Source organism: Lygodium microphyllum, chromosome 24, assembly GCF_053477565.2.
Source record: "Lygodium microphyllum isolate KBCC chromosome 24, Lygodium_microphyllum_v1.1.10, whole genome shotgun sequence".
Taxonomy (NCBI): Eukaryota; Viridiplantae; Streptophyta; class Polypodiopsida; order Schizaeales; family Lygodiaceae; genus Lygodium; species Lygodium microphyllum.
Window position 1 is genome coordinate 110,156,309 of NC_141158.1, and position 14,421 is coordinate 110,170,729.

At 38.4% G+C, this 14,421-nt stretch overlaps 1 pseudogene; it reads right to left on the reverse strand.

Moving 5' to 3' along the window:
• Nucleotides 1-4,914: 4,914 nt before the first annotated feature.
• Nucleotides 4,915-13,913, reverse strand: LOC148015517 (putative mitochondrial import receptor subunit TOM20; annotated as a pseudogene).
• Nucleotides 13,914-14,421: the final 508 nt, after the last annotated feature.

Here is a 14,421-nt window from a genome sequence, read left to right on the forward strand (position 1 = left end):
GGCCAGTTGGGGGTAGCTTGGCATGCTCCTCTAGGAATTTAACTTGATTCTTTATACAAGATTCTTATGAGAGCTTTGGTCAAACAATCCTTTTATAAACAATGCTCCTAAAATTACAAGCATAAACAATAATACGGGCGAGTGCTCAAAACATCTACTAAGGTGGAGTTCCTTTTTGAATGCTTAGCATTCAACCTTCGGATTTTTCTTGCCTTGGTGAGATTGGCCATGATATGTTTGCATCAAATCCTCGATGTTATCATCCATATCTCTCCTGTGTGACTGAGGTATCCTAGGTACAAGTCCTCTTACTCCTGGGTGAGTAACCTACACTTCATCCCTTGATTATCCTTGTAATAGGAATTGCAATTGGCCTTTAGTAGGCATTACCATTCCCATTATTATCCCCAAAAAACCCTACCCAATCTTCTAGGATTAGAGTTTTCGTGTAAGTCGAATTAAGTCATCCTAGATCACTCTAGTCTCTATTTAGGGTCCCTCCTATTCTCATTATCTCACTCCTTTGATTTCCTTGCAGAAATCATTATCAATTACCTCGTGTACAATAAGAATAACTCTATCGTAGTCTGGATGACCACCATTATCATGGGGTTTTATTTTTCCACGATAGCAAACCCTAGTTTGCTATGAATAGTCTCATGTTTGTGGGCAACTATGCTCTCGCCAATGAGTGTGAAAAGAGAAATCGGTGGTCTTATGGGTCGGTCCAGACAATGTTTCCATCGTCTCGATAATTGGGTCACAACTATGGCTCTAAGGTTTACCTATTGATCACGAATCCTTGGGATAACCTAAGTGAGTTTACCTTCTTACTGGGGCAATTTTTAAGTGGACTAATTATCCATGTCATTATCACAAGCAGATCAGAGCTTCTATGTCTTTTAAGTATTCATTATTGTAGATACATTTTTTTAATGCTTCAGTGAATGCAAGTAACCTAATTTATGCACATTGCAATCATGGGGTGTAAACACAAATTTGTGGAAAGAAAAGAAGAATAATTTTATCTCCTTCAATTATTTCCTCACTGCAAGTGAAGTGGAAATGGAATACACTACTTATGTAAGTGAAGAACTTAACTCTTTGCACATGCAGTGAAGCAAGAATTTAATGCTTTTCATGGATGCATTTATTTCTTGCAAAATTGGATGCAAATATTCCTTTATTAACCAAGATTCTTAGGATCGTGCCTTGCAATCATAAGGCACAACTTCCTAGATACTCGTCTCCTTCATAATATTTTTGATGTAAAACGTCAATCACTGACAGCCCGTCTCATTTTTCTGCACACTTGAGTGCAAACATCTATCGATTCCTTTTATCTCTCATGCATGCCAATGCTAGTGCATAAAATTTAATGCTCCATGAACAAAAACCAATACAAAATATCTAATTACTGTGTGCACCAATGCGAAGTCTATTATGCAAATTTTTACATTCTATAACTTGCCTTTAGTGTAATAAAATCCATAATTTTTGCTAGGGTGAATATAAATACAATCTCCAACATGATTTTTAATGCAACATAATTGGTGACTTGCTATCATGAATTTTAGCATGAATAATTTTTTTCTCTACTTAATGTAATCGATATGCGTTTACTGTTCCTTTAAGATGTTTTCTACTACAGTGAAATTTATTGAATGCACCTTGTTACTAAGTGTTGCGGTTCCTTGACCTGTAGCTCCATCATTTGATGTGGGATTAGCATTCATTTGAACCTTCCTTCACTTTGAAGCCATTGGTTAGCTCGGGCCTTCTTCAACAGATGCATGCACGGACTATTATGGGAGCTTGCTCATGGACTTAAGGCGGTCCTTTCCCCAACACATGCGTCTCTTGCAAGGTAGCTAATGACTTGGATTGCAGTAAATTTCTGCAAAGCAATTCATAATTTTCGGCGCTATGATGGTCCTTACATACTCTTGGGTGAGTAGCACTTGATATCTATAGGTAAAATAGACTTGGAAGGAAGGCACGTGAAGGGTTGTTATGATAGGGATTCTTTGGAAGTTTCTAGAATTTCTTGGCTTCCTTCTTCTCTCTGATCAATGCACGACCAATTTTTTTGGGGGGGAGGTGGGCAGGGTATCTCTCATCCCGGGGGGTGGGGGGGTCTTTATAGGGAGGAGGAGGTGTGATATGGGGTGAGGGTGGCCTTCTCCCACCCTCCACCTGACAATTGCATGGCGGCAGCTGCCCAGGTGGAGGGTTTGGGGAAGGGATAGTGGGGGAGAGGGAGGGAGGTGGCACACGTGTGCCCCTCCTCCCACAAAGTTATCATCATCTTCATCGTCATCATCATCATCTTCTGCTTCCCCTCCCTCCCGCCAATTGGCGTTGTCGACAGGGGGGAAATAAACAAATGAAATAATTTTAATGCAAATTATATTGGGGGGTTCCTATGAAACATGCAAAAAGTTGGGGGGGGGGGGTTTATTACACACTTATTGAGCTTAATCCCTTGTTGGAGAGATTAAAGATTGCATAGGCTTAGTAGCTCAATCCCCTTTGCATGCATCCATCATATCTAGTCTTGAAATTCATTGTATTGGCTGACATTAACCCCCATTTTGTCTTGTGACTTGACACATTGAACCTTTTTGGGGTCAATTTGTATGCCATTTTCACTCACAATCAGACCTAAATACTCTCCTTTGTCTATATGAATATACATTTTCTCTCCTTTGCAAGCATTATATGCTCCCTTAATATAATATGTAAAATACCCTTATGTGTAGTAAGTGCTCTTTCAATGATCTATTGTAAATGAGAATGTTGTCAAAGAACATGAGCATAAATTGAAAAAGAAAGGGGTGTAAGATTTTATTTGTGAGACTTTGAAAAGTAGCAGGGGTATTTTTCAACCTGAATGGCATTACAAGGAAATGATAGAGCCCTTGATCTATGCAAAATGTTATTTTTATCTCATCACCTACTCTTATGCATATCCAATGGTGGCCAAATCTCATATCAATCTTTGTAAAGTACTTTGCCCCTTTTAGCTCATTAAGCAAGTCATGAAACCTAGATATGGGGTACTAGTTCTTATCCATGATTTTGTTCGAATTCTTGTAGTTAATATACATCTTGAAAGATCCATATTTCTTCTTAACCAACAAGACAGGGGATGCATAAGGAGAATAACTCATCTTAGTGAACCCAATCTCAAGCAACTCATTGACTTGCTTTGCGACTTTTTTGCACTCACAGTATGAGAGCGTGTAAGGCGGCTTGTTCATTAGCTTTGAATGGGGCTTCAAGTCAATTGGATGAGCCACCTATTGAAATCAGGCAACAGAAGCAATAGAAGGCACACAATGAAAATATCCTTTATTCATGAGAGAGCCAAAATATATAGACCAGAGATTGACATCATCAATGACTCCATGCACTGGAATCCAAATCCTATAATCTCTCCTCTAATTTCTCCATGATTCTCTCCACACCACACATGATACTCTCCAAGATTCTAGCCTATACACACATGGGCATACTGCCTCACATCATAGATTAGGTCACTCACACTAGCACACTCTTAAGCACACATCTAGTCCTATATTCACAGTGTGAATTGATGCTATCCCCCTTTACATTTAGACCTCTTGAGTTTGATTTACCAACACCCCCTCTCAAACTCAGGATGTAAAATAGTTTATGCATGACGTGACTTGGTCATCAATGACCAATGTAGGGACGTGGTTTCTCTGTGGTGTGGAAGGTGTAGGAGACTTGGGGTAGAGGTTTAGCCATGACTTACAATGAGTTTACCTTTGGGATTGGTATACAATATCAAGACGAGGTTAATGTGCCGGGGTTACATATTTATTCAAAATAAACGATCATCAAACGAAGTTGAAGGAGTTTTAGAGGTCCCCTTCTTCTTCACTTCCATGGTGAGATTCTGGTGTTCTTCCTCTTGATGCTCTTGGTCTTCTTCTTCATCATGCATCAATGATGCTCATGAGATAGGCTCTTTGTGCTTTCTTCCTTGAAAGACAGTCCCTCTCTTTGTGGCGTGGCTTGTGGCAGAAATCACAAATGATGGTGCCATTGTACTTGTATTTCCCTTTGCCAGAAAATCCATTGTGGTAAAGTACTTCCTCTCTTGTAGATGATCTTGTAGCAACATGTGGAAATTCTCCCTTGAATTTATTTTTCTTCTCCTCCTCAAGCAAAGAAGCTTCTATTTCCAATAGTCATGGATCCGGCATATTGGTGAGAGTTGTTACAACATTGTCATATTCATGACTAGGAAGGGATTTAAGAAATACACCAATTGAGATATCTTCATCAATGCGTAAATCAATATCGGCAAGTTGAGTTAGGAGACTTTTCATGCAATTCAAATGAGAAGCAAGTGAGGTTTGAGGCTTCATTTCAAGACAGAAAAACTCAACTAGAAGTCCAAAATTGGAACTCTTTCACTTGGATCCAAAGAGAGTATTCAGAACATCCCAGGTGTCCTTGGCATTGTTGCATTCATCCACATGATGGATGTAGGTATCATCCAACTCTAGATTGATTATGGCTTGTGCTTTGTCATCACGAACTTCCCATACAATGGCTTGAGCAGGATCCCGAGGCTTCTTCTCCTTTCCATTTGCAATATTCCATAAACTTTTCTTCATGAGGACTAACTTGATCCTAGTTTGCCATGTATGAAATGAAGTTCTAGAGAACTTGAAGCTTAAGTCATTATCCTTTGAAGGCATCTTGACCAAAAAAAAAAACATTGTCTAAACTCTTAAAACAAAAGTAGTGACAATCATGAGGGGAAGGATTCGCATCATCATTCGGCTTTTGAGTAGCAGTCTTTGTGGGCTTCACTGTCTTCATGAGGGAACCGGGCTACTTGAATATAGAGGAGCCAAGTACTATAAGGAGCCTCCATCAATTTGAAGTGCTCTTGGCAGCACCTCCTGTTGAGTGTTCTGATGTGGAACCAAGTTGTGCACTTAGCTGTTGATGAAGTTCTTGATGTAGCTCTAGTGCCTTTCTTGACATCTCTAGAGCCTTCTTATAAAGATCATTATGGGGTTTTTCTCATCCAAAGCTTGTTGAAAGCATTTGAAGAACTTTTTAAATAGTTCATTGGCCTTCTTGGATTCTGTCAAGAGAAAACCATGGGACATTTGGGCATTGCCCAAGCACCAAAGAGTATTTGCGAGCTTTGGATTGATTTTCAGGGCCTCTTCTAGCTTTGTTTCAACATCTTCCACCATGTCAACAAATTCATGGCCTTGCTAAAATTGCACCAAATCTAGAAGGGCACCTCCCCATCTTGTTAAATTATTGGCATCGAGAGGGTTACACTTGTAATCTGTAGCAACCTTCTCTCATGCAGATGTTGTAGAGGCTGCTGCATTTGTTTGTGCTGCAACAAAAACCCTACTCTTTGTAAGAAGGCAGGCAGGTAGAAGGAGAAGCCATAAGTTGGAACTCGAAAGGTGCTGTCTTGAGGCCTTTGGCGGCATGGAGCTTTGATACCATATTGAAATTAGGCAATAGAAGCAATGGAAGGCACATAATGAAAATATCCTTTAAGCACGAGAGAGCCAGAATATATAGACCAAAGATTGACATAATCGATGATTCCGTGAACTGGAATCCAAATCCTATAATCTCTCCTCTAATTTCTCCATGATTCTCTCCACAACACATATGGTATTCCCCTAGATTCTAGCCTACACACACATGGGCATATTGCCTCACATCATAGAATAGGTCACTCACACTAGCACACTCTTAAGCACACATCTAGCCCTATGTTCACCATGTGAACTGATGCTATTCCCCTTTACATTTAGTCCTCTTGAGTTTGATTTACCAACACCACCTATCTTGTAGGTGGGAGGGTTGTAGGCATTTGAAATAAATCCTTCTACTCTTCCAAGAGATCTTTCAATGTTGAATTCTTAGCCAAGAGAACACAAATATATGAGATTGTTTCTTGAATTTTCTTTTGAGTTGACTATAATAAGTTGAAATTCTACATTATCTCGAATTCCCTCCAAGTGTATGAGATATCGATGCATTACAAAGTCCATGTAAATCTATGAAAAATCCATGGAAACCTTACCCCAAGTGCTTTAGCCAATCATAGCCTAGAAAAACATCAATGGGGTCCACATCAAGTGCAATCAAGTCCACAAATGGCACATAATTTTTAGCCAAGCATAAGGGTACTTTAGAGTGTAGAGTGCTAATTTCCTCATCATCATTTACCACTTGCACTCTTGAAGGCTATTGTAATTTAGTGGAAAATAACCTTAATCAATCAATGGTTGATTTATTCACAAAACAATGAGTACTATCACTATCCACAAGGATAAAAATATGTTTCCTATTTATGCTCCCTTGTATTCATAGCATGCTTGGAGTCCTAGAGCCTATCCATGCATCCATAGAAATAGAGCGTATTAAAGTGGAAACATTTGGTAGAAGAAATTGCACCTGTGTCATGAGACAAGCATCCACCCAAGTCAAAGGGAAAATTATTCGAGGGATCACATAATTGCTCTTGGTCCAAATCCTCATCATAGTCCTCATGATCAGCATGTGCCATAGCATCAAGATCTTCATCTTTTTCACCCACTTCTTCCAAGACATACATGCTATTAAGTTTAGCCCTCCAATAAGCACATTTTAATTCCGATCCATGGTGTATTCTTTTATCTAAAGAGATCCACCAAGATAAAAATTTGCCCCCCTTGGTTGACTTGGGATGAAGCATTCTTTAGTCTATTTTCAACCTATTTTGTGTTGCTGGCCTCAAACTTGACTACTATTTTGAGGCACTAAATGGTAGGTAATTGGATATTTTAGGGCTGCTATATGGCATGTTACTTCCCCCGTAAGCACCTCCTTGAGAGCTTTGTCTAGCTATAGCTCTTTGCTATCCAAAATTGGGCTAAAATCCAATGTCTTTCTTGTGTTTGTGAGAACACCTTTTGGCCAACTCTATTACTTGGAAAAGTATAGTGGGCTTTTGTGCCATCACATTGGTGGATAAATTGGGTTCCAATCCATATATATACTTGTGAAATTTTGCATCATCACTAGGAATTTCCACATACATTGTCAAGTTGAGAAATTGGTTCATTTAGTCTCTCATGGATAAGCCATATTGCTTTGGTTGGTATCATCTCCTAGCCAACCACTCTACCTCAACTGAAGAGACAAACACTTGCACCATGTGTGCCTTAAAGTCCTACCACCCATGTATATGCCGATTTTCATGCTTTACATAGCACCACGAAGTTTGCGCAAAATCCTCAAGATGAAGAGTTGTAGAATGAAACTTTTTCTCATCCATCTTGGGGTAGAGATTACGTAGGATTCCAACTTGGTTGTCCACTCCTCTAGACTCCATGGAGACGAAGATTGCTCATTGTATTTGGTGAGGATTGTCTTGTCCCAAATCTCCTGATCATAAGCATTTTGGTATCCATTCAACCATGTTGGCCATTGTAATCATGCTGCCCATTATATCCATAATGCCCATTGTATGCATGCTGTCCATTATGGCCATGCTACCCATTGTGACCATGTTGCCCATTAAATGCACACTTCCCATCATGACTTTTGTTGTCCATTATATGCATATTTTCCTTTGTGACCATGTTACCCATTATATACATTCTACAAATGAGTATCATGTTGTTCAATTGGGCCATTGTGAGGTTGAAAGCAACTCAAAAGTGGGGGCTAACTTCTAATGTTGGTGTACATAGGGAAGGAACTCATCGCCGACTCTTCATTCCAATTAGACAATTCACCCACTTCAAAGCTGCTAATGGGAAGGTCTCCACTTCCAATCATATTGGGGGCTACAAGTTTGCATTGTGAGGTGGGGTGGGCTTCCTTGAATCACGTTGAGAGTTACCATTTGGGGGTGGAGTGGAATAGCTCAATTCAGTTCTATCTCTACTCTCTTTGTCTTGCAAATGATTGGCAGCCATTTGAGAGACAAGTGTTGTGATTCTATCCAAGGTTTGTTGAGTTTGAGCTTGAGCAAGTGTGCCTTGCTTGCCGGAAATGGCTATTTTCTCAATCAAGAAATCAATCTTAGAGGGGCTATTTGAGCGAGCCATATGATCAATGAGCTTAGCATATTTTGATACTACTTCATTATGCTTAGAGACCATGTTATTATGCCTAGTGCATGACATGTCTCATTGAGGGTGCTGAAGGCTCCCCATTTGGATGACTATTTCTCAAAGTCATCCCTGTGTGGCTCTTCAAGTATAGGCTCTCTAGCACACACCAAGTAACCTTTGCCTCTTCTTCTACTTAGGGAAGTTGATGCCAAGAGATGCAATGTTTGTTGGAAGATGGGTAATGGAAATATCAAAGAGAGAAAAGAGAAGTCATGTGGCTTAGTGAGAGAGAGGTTTAGGTCTTTATATATCCAAAAGGAGGACATTTTTTCATAAATGTCCCATTTCGATGGCAGAGTGCTTGGCCCAGGTAATCGATTTTGGGCAACAATCATGATACACTTGTGGGTTGTCATAGGTACCATGTATGATTAGTGTTTTTCTTTTAGGAAAATTTTTACTTTTTAGGCTAAAAATATGGGTCCCCTAACAAACCAAGTGAAAAATAGGGTCATTTTTAAGCCCCAAAATCATAATTATTGGCTTTGATATTGAAAATTTTAGCAAAATTTTTGAGCTTTAATCACCTAAAATTGCTATTTTTTGTAGAGGAAAAGTATGGGTATCCATAGATATCCATACAACAATATATAGCAACATACTATAAGATACCCCTCAAGTTAAGGACCTTTTGTCAAATCATGATCACTTTCTTATGAGAGGACTTTGAAAAAAAAAATCACTATGTACGATGTAACTGAAATCAATTTTCAATGTCGTATTCATTGTTGGTGACGTGGTCATCTAGAGAGCCTACTTCTCCCATTTATCTTCTATTTGTGGAATCAAAGATTTTTTTTTGTCAATCTAATCTACACCTCTCCATTGTTTGAGATGAATAATGTATAAAGGTATAAGGATCACTTTAATTAGAGCACAAAGATTTTTGAAGATTGTTCGAGATACGTGAGTCAGATGGGCTAAATGTACTTAAAGAGATATTCCAATTCAAATTAGCCAATCCCAAGTCATCATAGATTTAGTACAGTAAGTCTGCAAGTGGACAACATGGTGTCTACATCTAGGAGGAGCTCTTAATGACAAAAATTTGATTCAAGATTTTATTTTTATATTTTCAAATGGATGCCAATACTTTGTACTTGATTCTCGGCCCTCTAGTTGCTTCTTTGGTGAATCCTTAAAGACTAGGCTAAAGTCCATGTAGAGCACTTTGCCCCTTTCCACCACTTGGATCGTTATAATAAGTTCCATATTTGTTTTTGAGAACAAAAACATTTGGTTGGGGATGGAATGTAAAGAGCTGAATTAGGGTCATAAAAGGTGTACATGACATATGTACATCATCATATATTTTGACAATAATACAACTCTATCCTTTCACCTTCCAAGTTTCTTTCCTATCCTTTCATGGTTGCTAGCTATCTCTCTTCTTCTTTCCTATCTTTCTGGTCTTTCTCTCTCCTCATCACTCATTCTCTTCTTTTACTTTCTTTTCTTTCACCTCTCAACCCTCTTCTTCACATGTATTAAATCCAATTTAATCAACATTTATACTAGAGTAAGTGCTTGGTTTGAAACTCCTAATTTATCATTTATCTCTGCTAATACTTTAGATAAACTACTTACATGTACTAATCACTATCTCAATCCTAAATATCATTTTACAAAGGAAATATTATTTAATAAATCTTACTAATAATGTAATTTTAATAGTAGATTTTTTTGATCCTTCAACTATCCATACTTATTAAAAAAATTAATTTTTTTCTCATAACTGGTTTATTTCATTATACTTAAACTTTGTTTCAACCATTTTTTATTAATAATACGCAAAATTATTAATATCCATTAATTAGGATATAAAAATATAGGTTTTTAGTCTATTTTATACCATTTTCATATTATTTTGACCCATATGATGTAGAAACTAAAATCCGTTCTATTCCTTTGAACTCGAGAAACTAAAAGATCAATAGATTCAATACCAATTCCACTCAAACTATGCATTCTTCTTGAATTTTTATTAGAAACAAAAGTACTCGTTTAATGGAAGAAAAAAAGATTATTAGTTGTATTTCATGAATTTGATGCTTGCCCCTCCTCTCTCTTTATGCTCAACAATCTTCAACTCTTCTAATCTTCTTCATTCCTAAGCTAATATTGTCTAATCTGTCCTTAAGCTTGCTAGAAATTACTCTCTCTACACAATGGCATGGCACTCGTAATAAGGAAATCCATATAGCCTACCATGACCTCAAAGGCGATGGATATCTTCTTTTAAGTTTTTTGGTTTTTCACGTTTTTTGGTTTTTCAAAACCCCCCCCCCCCCCCCCCCCCCCAAAGTCTTGATTCATTTGTTTTGGTTGTTCTTATTACAAAAAGATATATTGTACTTACGTGGTCACTAGTCAACATTGAGCTTATAAACATTTAAGCTCAACAATCCTCCTCAAGAGACTTAATCAGGAGAGCTTGTGATGTACCTGCCTTGATTTCTTGACGGATAGCGTTTTAGTAGTCGCCTAGAGTTTACCTTCCAGCCGTTGCCATCTGGCATGTATGAATTGCGGTAATCTTGGCACTGCGAGAAAAAATGTAACAAGTTGGAAAACTCAAAAGAGGGTTCCTGAAAAAACAAACAATATGAAAAGTACTTACATTTATCCCATCTATCTTGAGTATCTTTGAATCTATTGTCCTGTAAACATTTGAAATCACTCTCCATCCACAAGTATGTGTATCACTTTGTAAGGGCACTTCTTGTTGGAGAAAGCTATATGGTTTGAGGATCAACAATATCCTCATATGTGGTGTCCAAAAAGGTAGCCAAGAGTCTACCAGCACTACAAATAGAAACATATTACTAAAATAGACAATCAAATAGACTAAACAATTAACCAAAAAGCAAGCAGTATTTTATTCAACACACATTTTTGATTGGTTGTGGATACCACTAAGAGAGTTCATGAGGATAATTTATTTGGTGAGTATATCAATATATATGAGGTTCCAATGTCCTTTGCAAAGTGAAATGTTAGTAAGTAATGAATACATCAAAGAAAGACACATTAACCCTTTTGATTGCATACCTTTTAACGTAAGAAAAATAAAGGTAGTTTTTGATTGAATCACACATTTTGAAAAATATTAACCAGAATGATTAGATTTTGTTCAGTTGATTGGTAAACCCTAGGTCTATCCCGCAGTGGAAGCGTCTTGTCGTTATCCATGGAGGACCGACCTGAAGGTTCCTAATTGATCTAACGGTCACCTATCAACAACTAGCTCACATCTAGAGGTGTCCTTCGAGAGGCTTCTTGTCTGGAAGGAGCGTTTGCCATTACCCTTGGTTCATGGAGTACAACATTTTTTTCCAGTAGCACACTAAGGATTTATGAGATCCCTCGCAATGCTTTGGCATAGTCACTGTACCTTTCCCATAAGATAATTTACAGTTTGGGTTCTGAGACCAAACCCTAGGTAAGTCAATGAATCGGCCCTTCCTAGAGTTTCTTCCTAGTGTTTATTTTTGGGGAAACCTCTCTGCTAACCGAGACCACCATGCCATAGGACTTGATTCATCAATAATCCATCCACCCGCTTCCCTCTCTACGGAAGTTCTTAGTTATCTAATTACCTACCACATTACCTGAAACATATAAAAATATCTTCATTAATTAAAATCCCTTTATGCACAGTTGTTTGTTTACATAATTTACTCACGAACGTACAATCAAAATTAAAAAAATTCATTGATTATATTCCATAATGTGTATTCTCCTGTCCATACAGAAGAAAATAAAAAAAAGTACAATTTCGCATGTTGCCTCATCCGGCGCATCTGCACGTCACCAAGATCAAATCCACCTATAGCTAATGTTTATAGGTATCCGAAGTAGAACTTGGGCCATACAGGGGACCAAGTAGTTCCTAGAAAGGGATTTACTAGCCATAGCCCCCTGGACCCTATCCACCTCCTACTTAATACGATCCCTATTGGAGACCTCTTGCCATCGGAACTGGTCCATGCTTCTACGGTGGTAAAAAAACATCCCCACTTGGTATGGGGATTCAGCATCTATCCTTGGGGGAGGTATAGGGCTCCTCAAATTTTATATGTTTCAACACTTATTCAATCAGTATCTAATCTAGAATATCACAAACAAGATTGATGTCTCCAAGCAGTTATGACTTCAATCAATCATGCAACTTTCAAGTGATGTTTAATTCTAGTAGCAATCGACACTTGAGTTTTACATAATGAAATCTTCCCCTTGGAATTTAACTAGGGGTATTTAGATTTTGGGGTCTCTAACATCCCAGTTCTAACCAAGTTTCTTGGTCTTCAGTTGTGGTATTTCTCAAGAGACTTATCTTATTTCTATTGAAATTGGATACAACTTTTTTAATTAAAAAAAACCTATGGTATGGCAGTTCGTAAAGGAATGTCATCCCTGCCTGTGACTCCGTTAGTGACTCACGTGTTCGCAACTCCAACTATTGCTTTCACATTAGTAGGGCATTTGCAATTTTTGCTTCTAAATTCTTTTTCTTCTAGGCCATGACGGAATAGAGACGAGAGTAGAGGTATGATAGAACCGGATAGAGTTCTTTAGTGTCTTCTCTTCTTGGATAAGGGTAGAAGAGGATGAGAGTCCTTCAACATATTCCCTTCCTTGGGTTGAATGGAATGATGTCTCTTCATCTCGTGGAGTAGAGTCTTCTCCTTCTCGATCAACGTCTCGTCCTCATTAATATTTCTTGTTGTCCCTCTTCTGGTCATCCCCAAGCCCTCAATTTATAGTTTTGCAAGGGGGGGGGGGGGGGGAGGGATAGAATCCACCTGCTACTTAATACGATCCCTACTGGACACATCTCATTATTAGAGCAGGTCCATGCTTCCGCGGCCATAAAAAAGAATCCCCTCTTGGTATGGGGATTCAACACCTATCCTTGGGGGAGGTATAGGGCACCTCAAATTTTATATGTTCCAACACTTAATTCAATCTGGATCTAATCTAGGAGATCACAAACAAGATTGATGTCTACAAGAAGTTATGACTCCAATCAATCATGTAACTTTCAAGTGATGCTTAATTCTAGTAGCAATTGACACTTAAATTTTACATAATGAAATCTTCCCCTTGGAATTTAACTAGGGGTATCTAGATTTTGGGGTCTCTAACTTTCGAGTTCTTGTAACCAAGTTTCTTGTTCTTAAGTCGGTATTTCTCAAAGAGACTTATCTTATTTCTATTGAATTTGGATAGAACTTAAAAAAAAAAAACTGTGGTATCGCGGTTGGTAAAGGGTTGTCATCTACGCCCATGACTCCATTAGTCACTCCCGTGCTCACAACTCCAACGGTTGCTTCCACGTTAGTAGGATCATTTGCGATTTACGCTTCTGAATTCTTTTTCTTTGGGGCCATGACAGAATAGAGATGAGAGAGTAGATGTATGATAGAATAGGATACAGTTGTTCAGTGTCTTCTGTTCCTTGGATTAGGGCAGAAGAGGATGAGAGTCCTTCAGTGTATCGCCTTCCTTGGGTTGAACAGAATGAGATCTCTTCGTCTTGTGGAATAGAAACTCCTCCTTGTGAATCAACGTCTCATCCTCGTCAAGATTTCTCGTTGTCCCTCTTTTGGTCATCCCCAAGCCCTCAATTTATAGTTTTGCAATGGGGGGGAGGAATAGAATCTACCTCCTACTTAATACGATCCCTACTGGAGACATCTCATTATCAAAGCCGGTCCATGCTTCCATGGCAGTAAAAAAACATCCCCTCTTGGTATGGGGATTCAACACCTATCCTTGGGGGAGCTATAGGACTTCCATTTTTTTTCTCTTCCAACACTTAATTCAATCAGGATCTAATCTAGAAGATCACAAACAGGATTGATGTCTGCAAGCAGTTATGACTTCAATCAATCCATGAAAGTTTCAAGTGATGGTTAATTCTAGTAGCAATCGACACTTAAGTTTTACATAATGAAATCTTTCCCTTGGAATTTAACTAGGGGTATCTAGATTTCAGGGTCTCTAACTTCCCAGTTCTTATAACTAAGTTTCTTAGTCTTAAGTCAGTATTTCCCAAGAGACTTATCTTATTTCTGTTGAATTTGGATAGATATTAAAAAAAAAACTTGGGGTATTGTGGTTGATAAAGGGTTGTCATCCACACCCATGACTCTGTTAGTGACTCCCGTGCTCGCAACTCCAACTGTTGCCTCCACGTTAGTAGGGTCATTTGCAAATTTTGCTTCTAAATTCT